Source organism: Trichosurus vulpecula, chromosome 3 (genome assembly GCF_011100635.1).
Source record: "Trichosurus vulpecula isolate mTriVul1 chromosome 3, mTriVul1.pri, whole genome shotgun sequence".
Taxonomy (NCBI): Eukaryota; Metazoa; Chordata; class Mammalia; order Diprotodontia; family Phalangeridae; genus Trichosurus; species Trichosurus vulpecula.
Window position 1 is genome coordinate 187,262,742 of NC_050575.1, and position 13,712 is coordinate 187,276,453.

The 13,712-nt window shown below is 37.3% G+C and overlaps 1 protein-coding gene across 1 annotated transcript in view; it reads left to right on the plus strand.

The window, feature by feature from the left end:
• The window catches only part of SYCP2 (synaptonemal complex protein 2), a 112,755-nt gene that overhangs the window by 48,254 nt on the left and 50,789 nt on the right, over positions 1-13,712 (plus strand). The gene's annotated exons all lie outside the window — the stretch shown is intronic.

A 13,712-nucleotide genomic window follows, 5' to 3' on the forward strand; every position in this document is an offset into this window, starting at 1 on the left:
CAAAGAAACTATCATAGCCTCATTCACGATAGAATACATGAGTCAATGGTACAATTTCATAACCATCTTCTCCTGGGTAGACTACTGTTACGGTATTGTCTTTCCCTTGTGCTATAATATCTGTAGCCTTTGGAACATCATCTGGCTTCTGTTTTACCCATACTTTAGCTCCCAATTTTATTCTCTCAGTACAATCAAATCCTTTCTTTCCTCTCATAGTTATTTTGGAAGGAGGGTCAGTTTTCACAATGGGTATTGTTTTACAAGGAATAATAATCAATTGAACTATTTATCATTTTTACACAACTGTAAAGGTTCTTTACCCAAATTCTGAAGTGTCACAATAATTTCCTCTTGATAACTAGAATCTGTTACTCCAGCCAATACATGTATTCCTTGAGCTGCTAATCCTGGTTTAGGTAATATCCGTCCAAAATGATACTTAGGGATTCTCATACATATCCCAGTAGAGATTTTTCTTATCTCTTTTCTATCCAACCAAAAGTTCTCTAAACAATCAAATCATATCCTGCTGAATCCTGGATACGGTGGTGGGACATCTTCCCTCACCATCCAATACTCAATATTTTGAATCTTATGTGTCTGATGTCTTCCAGTTTGCAGATTTGGGGTCATCATTCTGGCTAGAGGTGTACTTCCTCCCAATGGTCTATTATTCAGATTATGTAAAGCAGTGAACAAATTATCCTTCCAATGTTGACACGAATTATTAGAACTTAACTTTCTTAACTGTTCTTTCAATAATGCATTCATTCTTTTTATCAACCCAGATGCTTGTGGATAATATGGAATATGATATATCCTCTCTATATTATTCAATATACAATATCACTTCATCTCATTACCTTTGAAATGTGACCTATTGCTACTTTGAATCTGCATTGGGGTTCCATAATATAGACTTATAATATCTAGAGTTTTACAATTGTTTTTCTGGGTTGCATTCTTATAAGGACAAGCCAATAGTACACCTGAACAGGTGTTGACACAAGTACATATAAATTTGCATCCTTTATCTTGGGGTAGTAGTCCAATATAGTCTATCTGCCAAATCTGGGCTGGAACTTCTCCCCTTGCTGTTTCTCCAGTTACTACCCGAGGAACGGTTCATTCCTTTTCCAATTGACATATATGACATTCCTCTGTTACTTGCTTCAACAATGAATAAGAGATACTAATACCTCGATCTTGTGCCCACCGGTGTGTGGCCTGGACCCCTAAATGGCCAGCCATTTGGTGGACCCATTTTGCTAGTACCAGATCATCAGTTGGTGTCGAGGTAGGGACAGTGTATTCAGTAGCAATCTTTGCTAGTCGATCAGCATGTGCATTGCATTCAAGTTCTAGCATAGTGAGGGGCACATGAACATCCATATGAAAAGCTGACTAATTAGTAACCAAAGACTGTCCCATATATCTTCCCATAGTTCTTTGTACCAAACTTGTTTACCATGAATTTCCCAATTTTGGTTTTTCCACATTGGTATCCACATAGCTAACCCATTAGCTACTGCCCATGAATCAGTGAATATATAACACTGTCCTCCTTTCTCTGTTTTAATAACTTGATGTACTTCCATAAGTTCAGCATATTGAGTACTTCCACCTATCCCAGTACCTTCCAAAGTTCTCTTAGTACGTGGGTTATAGGCTACTGTTTTCCAATGTCTTTTATGGTCCAAGTATTTTGCTGTCCCATCAGTAAACCATGTATGTTTCTTCTGTTCTTCAGTCAATCCATCATATCTGTCATTCCATTTTACCAAGGATTGTACCAACTGTTGCCTTGATTCAGGTGCTTTTTCATTTCCATCAATGTCAATGCTTGCAATGGATTCATGTAGAGCAGAAATTCTACTTTTGCCTATTTTTGATCCATTTCCATTTAATTATGTGCATGTCCAATTCTGTGAGGTGCTGGGGTACTCATTACCCAAGTCATAATAGGGATTCCAGGCCTTAATATCACTTCATGGCCCAGAGTCAGTTGTTTAGTCTCTGCCAAGGCCCAGTATGTAGCTAACAACTGCTTTTCAAAAGTTGTATATTGTAATCCAGATGAAGGTAGTTTCCTTGACCAAAATCCTAAGGGTACATTTCAGCTTTGTTGTTTCTGCCATAAACTCCAGTTCACTTAGTCATCTTGTAATTCCACTGGGTCCACTTTGCTTAGGTCATAAATCCAGAGCCAATTGTATAGCAGCTTTAGCTTCTTCAAAAACTTTACTCTGTTCAAGTCCCCAATCAAATTCATATTTTTTCTTGGTAACTTTATATAAGTGTTTCAAAATTTGTCCAAGATGTGGAATGTTCTGCCTCCAATATCCAAAGAGTCCTATGAACTTTTGGGCCTCCGTCTTATTGTTGGGGATAGGAAAATTTTGGATCTTTTGTCAAGCTTGTGGGAGAATTTCTCACAGTCCTTTATTCCATCATATATCCAAGAACTTTACAGTTTGAGCTGGTCCTTGAATCTTTTCAGGGCTAATTTTCCATCCATTGCTTTTCATATGCTCAATTAAAAGTATCAAAGTCTTCTCCACTTCTTTTAATTTTCTCCCTGTATCAAAATATCATCCATGTAGTGGGTAAGCTGTACACCAGGTAACTTCAATTCATCCAAATATTCAGCCACAATCCTATGACAAATAGTTGGACTGTGCAGATATCCTTGTGGCAATCAGGTAAAAATATATTGTCGACCCTGCCATGTGAAAGTAGACTGGTTCCATTGTTTGGAGTCTATTGGGATCATAAAGAAAGCATTGGCCAAATTAATAACTGTATACCAAGTCTCATCATATTTCTGGATCCTTTCTATTAAAATAACAGTATCTGGAACAGCAGCATACAAGGGTGGAGTCACTTTATTCGGTTGTCTATAATCCACTGTCATTCTCCACATTCCATCTGACTTTCATACTGGCCATACAGGATTATTCCATTGAGTGGTTGTAGGGACTAACACTCCTGCTTCAACATATTCCTTTATAGCATTGGCAATTTCATCTTGCCCACCTGGCAGGTGATACTACTTCAAAGTAATTACTTTAGAAGGTTCAGGTAAAGTGATTGGGTCCATCTTTACTTTTCCCACTAAAACTGTATTAATTCTTATCTTCCTTACTGCAAGTTGATATCTCCCCTCAGGCAAATTCAGAGTCATTCCCTTCAATATATCTGTTCCAATGATGTATTCAGGAGTGGGTACAATGACCATGGTATATTCTTTCTTAGGCAGTTGTCCAATTTTCAACATCAGTTTCACTTGTCTGGCTGATATTTCGGTCTCTCCTAGTCCTGTGATGGTAATAGGAGTTAAATTCGTCAGGGTTTCTATAAGTCAAGCTGGCCTCTGCCCCAGTGTCTATCAATGCCCTAGTTACAGTACTTGATCCATTTTTCCAATATACAGTCAGATTAATATGGGATCTGTAATCTCATCAGTATGTTTCTTTAATCTGAGCTGGGGCTTAGTCTATTCCCTAGTCTCCTAGGAGGTGTGACTCCCTTGGATACAAGAGTTTAAGATCTGAAGGATTTGTAGGGGCAGTTCTTACTTCTCTATTCTGTTTGCTATTAAACTCTTTATCTTGGTACATTTTGTATAGCTCATCATTTGGAATACCATCTATTCTAAAATCTACCCCTGCTTTCAATAGAGCAGTAAACGTTTCTCTCCTTGTCATTGTATTCCAAAGTTGAATTTGCTGGTTTTTTACCCTTCTCTCCTGAGGAAATTCATTATTTCCCCAGTCTCCTAGGTCACTTAACTGTGAAATCTTATCCAGCACCTCTGAAAGAGGATTCCCTGCTTCTGCAATCAGCAGAGTCAGAATTACATGTTTATAAGTTGGGGGAGCCGTCTTAACTATCAAATTCATATGAGAGACTCCCCAGGGAGTTTCATAGTAAACATCAATGTGCCCTAACATACTAGCAGTTTTAACATTTTTGTACAGTTCCTAATTGAATACCAGGGTCTAACTGCAGTAGACCACATAGAATCAGCAGGGTATTCCATATTATAACCCGTTAAAGCCAATACAAATTGGTTGTTTGATTATTTCTTTGCTAATGATAATCCCTAAAAGCTTGCTGTACAAAAGAATTCTAATACTTATAAATCTCATACAATCCTCAGAATCTACAAACACTCCTGTGGCCCCTTCATCACTGATTCTTACCATCCAAGATAACAACAATTCTCCCATTCTCTGGGTGAGCCTGCTCAAGATATATGTAATTTCCTGCTGTGTAAAATCTTCCAAAATCTCCCTAAACACAGTATTATGATCTTGTGTTTCCTGCCTCCTCTGCTATATGGGGCGCACTTCTCTTTGAGAAGATAACAATGTCTCACTCTCTTTGTGAGAAGCACCATGCGACAAAGTATCACCCCATGCCTAAGGTTCTGATGTTGTATCCTCCTGTCTAGAGTCTCTGCCCCTGTTACCATGGTAACCAGACTGACTGCTAGGCTACACCTCAGCTGAACTGAGATGCACTCTTGACCTCCTTGACTCCCTCTGCCTTCTAGCTGAATTTATAGCAAGGCTGTTAGCTTCCTGCTGTTCTACAACCTGAATTTCTCCATCTTGCTGTGGTATAGAAGAAGCACTCTCAGACATTTCAGTAACTGTCTGAGTCTGAGTTGTCTTGTAATAGTCTGTCTCTGCTTTCATATACAATACAATAGGCTGTGAGTAAAATCCAGCCTCTTCTAGACATCCCTCTTGTCACTGCTGTTCCTAGCTCAACAATAACCTCTCTGAGGTATCGCTCCAGATTTCTAGGTCCTCCACTCTGTAAATTCTGCTTCCAATCTTCACAGAGACCAGTGCCTTTAGACCATTCTCTTGGGAGCAATAAGTTACATCCTCCCATCTTGGGACAACCAGTTCTTCATCTAAAGCCTTTCTACCTCTAAATAGAGGTCTCATTCCTTGCGATCCCATCCTGCTAGTCACCAAATATGACAGTAAGGCAATAATAACAATGTAGATGATAATTGTCAAAATGCCTATGTAGTTCTCTATTGCAAAGTATATGAGACTCTCCACATAGAAGGTAGAAGTAAACCATTTATTCAGACACCAGAGAACCATATCCCATAACCAAATGTTCAGCTCCCACAGCCAGTTAGCCCACTTCATCATAACAGTAAGGAACCCAAAACATTCAATACACACTATCTCAACATGGAGCTTCGCCATCCCAAAACCTCTCTGACCACCCTGCTGGGATCTTCCCAAAGACAAACTCACAGTACTGCCAAGTCAAGCCTGTTAAGTTCTAACCATCGTGAGGGCGGCCATTAACAGCCATAACTGCTCTCTCTCTCTCTCTCTCTCTCTCTCTCTCCCTCCCCCATTTCCTGTAACATAATTTCCTTTTCCTGTTAGGAAGCTCCTCCCACCTGTCTTAGGCTTCCTATGATGTAAGCAAGTCACATGGCCTATTAATGGGTAGGAAAAATCTTCAAATCTAAATTGCTATTACACAGTACCAGATTGTTTTGATGATTACTGCTTTGTAATATAATTTGAAATCTGGCACTGCTAGGCTGCCTTCCTTCACATATTTGTGTTCATTGATTCCTTTGATATTCTTGATCTTTGTTCTTTCAGATGAATTTATTCTAGCTGTATAAAATAATTCTTTGGTAGTTTGATTGGTATGGCATTGAATAAGTAAATTAGCTTAGGTAGAATTGTCATCTTATTGTCTCAGCCTACCTATTAGCAATTAATATTTCTCCGGTTGTTTAGATCTGTCTTTATTTGCATGAAAAGTGTTTATTAATTGTTCATATAGTCCCTGGATTTGTCTTGGCAGCTAGACTCCCAAATATTTTATATTGTCTGCAGTTATTTTAAATGGAATTTCTCTTTCTGCTGCGTTTTGTTGGTAGCATAGAAACACTGATGATTTATGTGGGTTTATTTTATGTCCTACAACTTTGCTAAAGTGGTTAATTGTTTCAAATAGTTTTTTAGTTGATTCCTTGGGGTTCTCTAAGTATACCATCATATCATCTGCAAAGAGTGATAGTTTTGTTTCCTCGTTGCCTATTCTTATTCCTTTGATTTCTTTTTCTTGTCTTACTGTCATAGCTAGCATTTCTAATACAATGTTGAATTAGAGTAGTGATGTTAGACATCCCTGCTTCACCACCACTCTTATTGTCATTCTAGAATTGGTTCAGAGCCATTTTTTATAGGTTTTTGGAGGGACTCGGTGGGGAGCTCACGCTAGTCCCTGCTTTCCAGCCGCTGTCTTGGCTCCACCCCCTCTCCACCACTCTTATTGTCAAGGCTTTAAGTTTATCCTCATTATAGAAAATGCTTGATCTTTGTTTTAGGTAGATACTACTTATCCTGTGCTTTCTAGTGTTTTTAATAGGAATGTATATTGTATTTTATCAAAAGCTTTTTTTGTACCTATTACTCTAATTATATGATTTTTGTTGGTTTTGTTATTGATGTGGTCAGTTATGCTGGTAGTTTTCCTAATATTGAACCAGCCCTGCATTCTGGGTATAAATCTCACCTTGGTCATAAGTGCATTATTTTTGTGATATATTGCTTTAGTGGCCTTGCTAGGATTTTATTTAAAATTTTTATATCAATATTTATCAAGGGAATAAGTATAGTTTTTTTCTCTGTTTTCGTTCTCCTTGGCTTATTTATCAAGACTATATTTGTGTCATAAAGGGAATTTGGTAGGACTCCTTTACCTATTTTTTCAGGTAGTTTATATAGTATTGGGATTAATTGTTTTTAAATATTTAGTAGAATTCACTTGTAAATGCATCTGGTCCTGGAGATTTTTTCTTAGGGAGCTCATTAATGGTTTGTTCAATTTCTTTTTCTAAGATCGGGTAATTTAAATATTCTATGTCCTCTTCTGTTAATTTGGGTAATTTATACTTTTGGAAAATTCATCCATTTCAATAAGATTATCGGTTTTACTAGCATATAAATGGGCAAAATAATGCCCAACTAATAACTGCTTTAATTTCATCTTCATTGGTGATTCATTTACCCTTTTCATTTTTGGTACTGGTAATTTTCTTTTCTTTTTTTTTTTAAATTAAATTAACCACTGGTTTATCTATTTTATTGCTGTTTTTTCATATAACCAGATCCTAGTTTTATTTATTGGTTTAATGGGTTTTTTTTAACTTTTCATTTTATTCTTCTCTCCTTTAATTTTCAAGATTTCCATTTTGGTGTTTAAATGGCGATTTTTAATTTGTTCTTTTTTCTAGTGTATTCAGTTGCATGCCCAATTCATTGATCTACTCTTTCTCTTTTTTATTGATTTATGTATTTATAGATATATATTGTCTTCTAAGTACTGCTTTGGCTGCATCCTACAAACTTTGGTATACTGTCTCATTGTTGTCATTCTTTTTAATAAAATTATTTCTATGTTTTTTTCTTTGATCCACTCATTCTTTAGGATTAGATTAGTTGACAAATTTTTAATCTATTCTTCCATAGCTCTTTATTGAATATAATTTTTATTGCATTATGGTCTGTGCCTTTAATGTTTTTATGCTCTAATGCATGGTCAGTCTTTTTAAAGGTACCATGTACAACTAAGAAAAGGGTATATTCCTTTCTATTCCCATTCAGTTTTCTTCAGAGGCCTATCATACCTAACTTTTCTAAAATTCTGTTCATCTATTTGACTTCTTTCTTCTTTATTTTATGGTTACATTTATCTAGCTCTGAGAAAGGAAAGTTGAGATTCCCCACTAGTATAGTTTTATTGTCTATTTTTTTTTCCTGTAATTCATTTAGCTTGTTTTTTAAGAATCTGGATTGTTAACAGGATTTTACTGAGCCAGTCTCTAACCCAAGAATGACGAAACAGTAGGCCAGAGACAAAGTGCCAATAATCAGGTAGCCTTTTAATTAATTAGTTTCATTATGAGGAACAGATTTGCAAATTCTCCTGATCAGAATTTCACCTTGAGGAAGTGAAAACAGAGATTATATACATAAATGGCAAGTGAGAAGGGAAGGGGGAAGGTGGATTGCAAACTATAATTCCCAGGGCCAGAGTGGTTTCCCATGACGAACCCACAAATGGAAGATAATACAACAGTTCTGGAGTCCTGTAGGAGCAACACTGCTCAAGTCTCTGGGGGTGGTTACTTAGTGGGTCATAGCTCCAGAGTTCCGTGACAGGAATAGGTTCTACAGTCTTTGATTTGCTTCACTCCAGGTATGCAGGCAGAAGGGTGCCAGTAAATGTGAGCCTTCTCAAGGTTTGATTGATCAGTTCAAGCTGCATTGTGAGTCTGACTCACAAACTGGAAAAGGCAATTCTACAAAATCTACTAGTATATTCGTTACACATATCATATTGATTATTATAATAATCAGAATTCCCTCCACACGTGTATATAGCTTGCTTTCCCTTCACAGGATGTTATGCCGTTTTGTTCTTATATGTTCAATGTTGTTATTACTTTATTTTCTATGGTGCGTTTTAGCTTGATATAGTTTCCTCGCTTATCTATTTAATTAGGTCTATTTTTGCTTTTGCTTTGTTTGAATGCGTGATATCTACCCCTGCCTTTTTTAGTTCAGCTGAAGAATAATAGATTTTACTCTAGTCCCTTATTTTAATTCTGCATACGTCTATGTTAATTATAATCAACACATTATCTGGTTTCTAATCCATTCTACTATCTGCTTCAACTTTATGTCTGAGTTCATCCCATTCATATTCATAGTTGTGATTACTAACTGTGTATTTCTTTTCATCCTGTTTTCTTCTGTTTATACTTTTCTCTTTCTTTTTATCCTGTCCCTTCTCTAAAGTATGTTTTGCTTCTAGCCTCTGTCTTCTCTAATCTGCCCTTCCTTTTATAATTCTTCCTTTTCTCTTACCCCCTTTCCCTCCTATGTTCCCTATTGAGTAAGACAGATTTCTGTACTCAGTTGTGTGTGTCTGTGTGTGTATATTTTGTCTCTCTTTGAATCAGTTCAGACAAAAGTGAGGTTCAAGTGTTATCTGACCTCCCCCCATTCCATTTTACCCTTCACTATAAAGGGTTTCGCACATATTTTTTTGTATGAGATAATTTCCCCCATTCTTCCTTTCCCTTTCCCTTCTCCTTGGGAATCCCTCTTTCTCACCTATCCATTTTAAAAAAATTATCCCAATGTAATTGACTCACTCTTATACCCTCTGCCTATGTACACTATTTCTAATTGCCCTCATATTAGTAAAGTTTTTAGGAGTTACATATATCATCATCTTCCCACATACGAATCTAAACAGTTTAACCTTATTAAGACCCTTAATGATTTCTCTTTTGTGTTTACTTTATGTTTTGTTTTAGTCTTAAATTTGAAAGTTACATATTTCATAAAGTCCTCTACTTCAATAAATGTATTTTTTCCCCTTGAACGATTACTGGGTTTTGCTGATTTAGTTATTCTTGGTTGTAATCTTAGCTCCTTTGCCTTCTAGAATATTATATCTAAGCCTTTCATTCCTTTAACATGAGAGCTGCTAACTCTGTGATCCTGATTGTGGCCCCATGATATTGAATCATTGCTGCTAGTTTCACTTTGACCTGGGAGCTCTGAAATTTGGCTATAATGTTCCTGAAAGTTTTCATTTTGGGATTTCCTGCAGATTGTGATAGGTGGTCCCTTTCAGTTCCTGTTTTACCCTCTGCTTCTAGGATGTCTGGGCGGTTTTCCTTGATAATTTCTTGGAACATGATTTCTAGTCTCTTTTTTTGATCATGACTTTCAGATAGTCCAATGATCATTCTCAGATTATCTCTCCTGGATCTATTTTCCTGGTCAAATATTTTTCCAAAGAAATATTTCACATTTTCTTCCATTTTTCATGTTTTTGACTTCTAAAAATTATTTCTTGATGTCTGAGAGTCATTGGCTTCCTCTTGCTCAATTCTAATTTTTAAGGAATTATTTTCTTCAGTGAGCTTTTGTACCTCTTTTTCCATTCGGCCAATTATTTTCTTTAAGGAGTCATTTTCATCAGTGAATTTTGTATGTCTTATTTCATTTGGCTAATTCTCTTTTTTAAGGTGTTATTTTCTTCTGTATTTTTGTGCCTCTTTTACCAAGTTGTTGTCATTTTATAATTTTCCCCTCTTTATTCTCCTCTCCAAGTTTTCCTCTAGTGCTCTTATTTTGTTTTGAAAATCATTTTTTAGTTCTTTGTGTCCAAGGGTTTGTGTCCAATTTACATTATTACTCGAGGCTTTGCGTATACCTCTTTTGACATCATTGTCTTCTAAGTTCTTGTCCTGATCTCTCCCCTTTCACTATAGTAGCTTTTTACTTTCAGATTATTTTTTGTTGTTTGCTTACTTTTCTCAGCCTGTTTCTTGAATTTGAACTTTATATTAAAGTTCTTGGCATGGGGAGTGGGGTTGGGGGGAAGGACAGTGTCCCAAACTTTAGGCCCTTCACACAGTTACTTTTGGAATTTTTTTCTGGAAGTTTGGAAGTTTTGGGGCTTCTAAGTTGGTGAGATCTGAGGATATGTGTGAGGACATGACATTCTTCTGGTCTGTGCTTTGGTCCTTTCCTAGGAAGGGCCCCTGATCCCTTGGGATTGCAGTCAATATTGCTCCTCAGGGTCCATATTCCCTTGGGACTGGGAATATTTCTCCTCAGGGCCCATGCTGCTCCTTTTAGACTGTGAGCAATACTGCTCCTGAGGGTCCCTGATCCTTTTTGCCTGAAAGTGATACTGCTCCTCAGGGCCCCCGCTCCCTCTTAACTGAAAGTGTTACTCTCCACCCTCAAATTGTGACCCATAAGTGACTAATGGAGTTGTCAAACCGCTTCTAGTCCTGCATCCAGTGCTAGCACAGGAGTCCCCTGTAATCTTTTTCTGACAAGGTGTCTTGGAAGAATGTCTCACCCTGACCAGAATTTGATTTGAGGTGTTATTTTAAAGTTGTTTGGAGGGGAATTTTCAGAGAGCTCTGCTAAACACTTCTCTATTCAGCCATTCTGACTCTGCCCCCTGCTTCCTCTTACTAATTTATCTTTTCTGTTCCTTTAATGCTATTTCCACATCAGATATTAGAAATAGATACCTTTCTGTGCTGAACTGACAGTGCCAGGGACTTTGATGGTAAGAGCATGTCCACAAGGAATATTTCCTCAGATGAAGGCTATAGAATCTGGGCTCTAAATAGGGCTGATCCTTTGCAGGTGCTCCTTTTCTTGGAGCCCTTGGGTTCAAGGTCCTGGGCTGGATCTACATACATCTGAGAGGAGATGATGATTGGGTGGACCTAGGTATTTGACCAGATTGGCACAAGCTACCTCTTGTCTCTCTCAGGGTGCCTTTTTACTGTAGATCAGGTAATAATTGTTTGACTTACGTTGATAGCGGTGGTAGCAAGAATGGACGTTCTTTTCTCCACAGGGGTTACTGTTGCTATGTGATCACTTTAGAAGCCAGGATGAAAACAAGACTGGTAGCAAAATTATCAAAGATCGATTGTTGGCAGCTAACAACTATCGCAGTAGTGGAAAGGATTAGTATTAATAAGGATTTGTACTAGGGTGGTGGCAACAAGAAGAGGAGACAGATATAAGAAATATTGAGGTACAATTCACAAGATTTCGTAACTGATTAAATATGAAATGATAGAGAAGGAAGAATCAAAGATATTAGGAATAGGGAGGTGATATTTAGTGGGTTTTGAATGTGGGAAATTAGGTGAATTTTGCTGTCTTTGACAAGAAGAGTGGAATCAGAAGGAGGTTAGAGGTGGGGAGGAAATAAGCTTGGTTTTGAACATATTAATTCTAAGGTGGTATTAGGAAACTCGGGTGTAGATATTATATAGACAATTAGAGATGTTTATTGGAGCTCAGAAGAAAGGCCAAGGCTAGAGATTAATTTTTGGAAATCATTTGCATAGAGGTATAGTAGTCGATGCAAAGAACATACATGCAAAGAAGGAAGAAAAGGGACCAACGACTAACTTTTGATGTCTCTCTTTTTTCTTTTCGTATCCAGTTACAAAGTCTTATAAGTTCTTCCTTTAATATCACATCCATCCCTCTTTCTCTAGTCTTTTCTAGCAACTTCTATCATAGACCCTCAGTACCTCTTGTGTAAATTACTTCTTTGGCTTTTAAAACTTTGGGGAATATACAAAAAATGTGAGATATGGTCCCTGTCCTCCAAGTGTTTAACTTGAATGATGTGAATAATATAATATAGCATGCCAAATACCAAATTGTATGGTACATGCTGAAGTGCTTTTGTAGTGAAAAGGAATCAGAGATCAGTGAAGATTGGAATAGGTAGGCAAAGTTTTGTGAAGTAAGTCTTGAGATTGAAAAGATTTAGATAGGGGAAGGGCTTTCCATGAGTGAAGGCATGCATGCATGAATTCAAGGTGATCTCCATAACTCTAGTCTCCAAACCTTACCTTCACCCACATTCTACCCTGCATACCACTACTGAATTGATTTTCATTGACTACTATTGAATAACATCACAGCCTTGCTCAGAAATTTTCAGTAAATCCTTTTTACAGAATTTTAGAGTTTGAAGGGATTTCAGTGACTATACCTCAAAGAAATCCCTGACTATGTTATAATCAATACCCAACAAGTGTTCATCCAGCCTATGCTTGAAGACCTTCAAAGAGCAAGAACCCTTTATCTCCTGAGGTATATCATTCTACTTTTGGACAGTTCTAATTGTTAGGAAGTTTTTGTTTTGTTTTGTTTTTCCTGACATCCAGCCTAAATTTACCTTTATGCAGTTCTGCTGTTTGCCCCTACTTCTTCCATCTGGAGCCAAACAAAAGCAGAAATTCTTTTCCATATCAGCACCCTTCAAAATATTTGAAAAGGAACTATCATGTCCCCTTTCCTCCCCACCCCGCCACCACTGAGTCTTCTCTTCACCAGATCAATCATTTCCAGTTTCTTCAACTGATCCTCATATGACATAGTCTAAAAGGTCTTCACCATCCTGGTTGCCTCCTCTGAATGTTTTCCAACTTATCAATGTGTATTTTTTTTTATTTTTGGTAGGGCAATTGGGGTTAAGTGACTTGCCCAAGGTCACACAGTTAGTACATGTGTCAAGTGTCTGAGGCCGGATTTGAACTCAGGTCCTCCTGACTCCAGGGCCGGTGCTCTACTCACTGAGCCACCTAGCTGCCCCTCAATGTGTATTTTAAACTATGGCTTCCTGAACTGAACATAATGCTCCACATGTCATCTGACCATGCAAAGGATAAAACCAGGGATATTTAATGAACTCTTTGGCAGTATGGTGAAGCCCATGGACTCCTCAGAATATTTTTAAATGGATAAATTAAAACAAATAATAATGGAAAGGGAACCAATTATATTGAAATAAATACTTCTTATTTGAATCATATGGAGGAGTCAGATATCTTGCCATTTTGAAGCTCCTCATAACTATTCCCCCAAATTGCCATTTTGTAAGAGGAGACTGCCAATTAAATCCCTTAGCTTTCTGATTAATCTTGGGCCCTTTCTATACCTCTCTTATGCCAATTTCCCCAATGTTTGTCCCTACTTCAGTGGTAGAGACCATATTATTTTCAATAATCTGTCTGCCCCCTCCTTTTATTCATCTTCTTTTGATACCACCTGTTTTTCCATGTTTGATTTTCAGAAAAA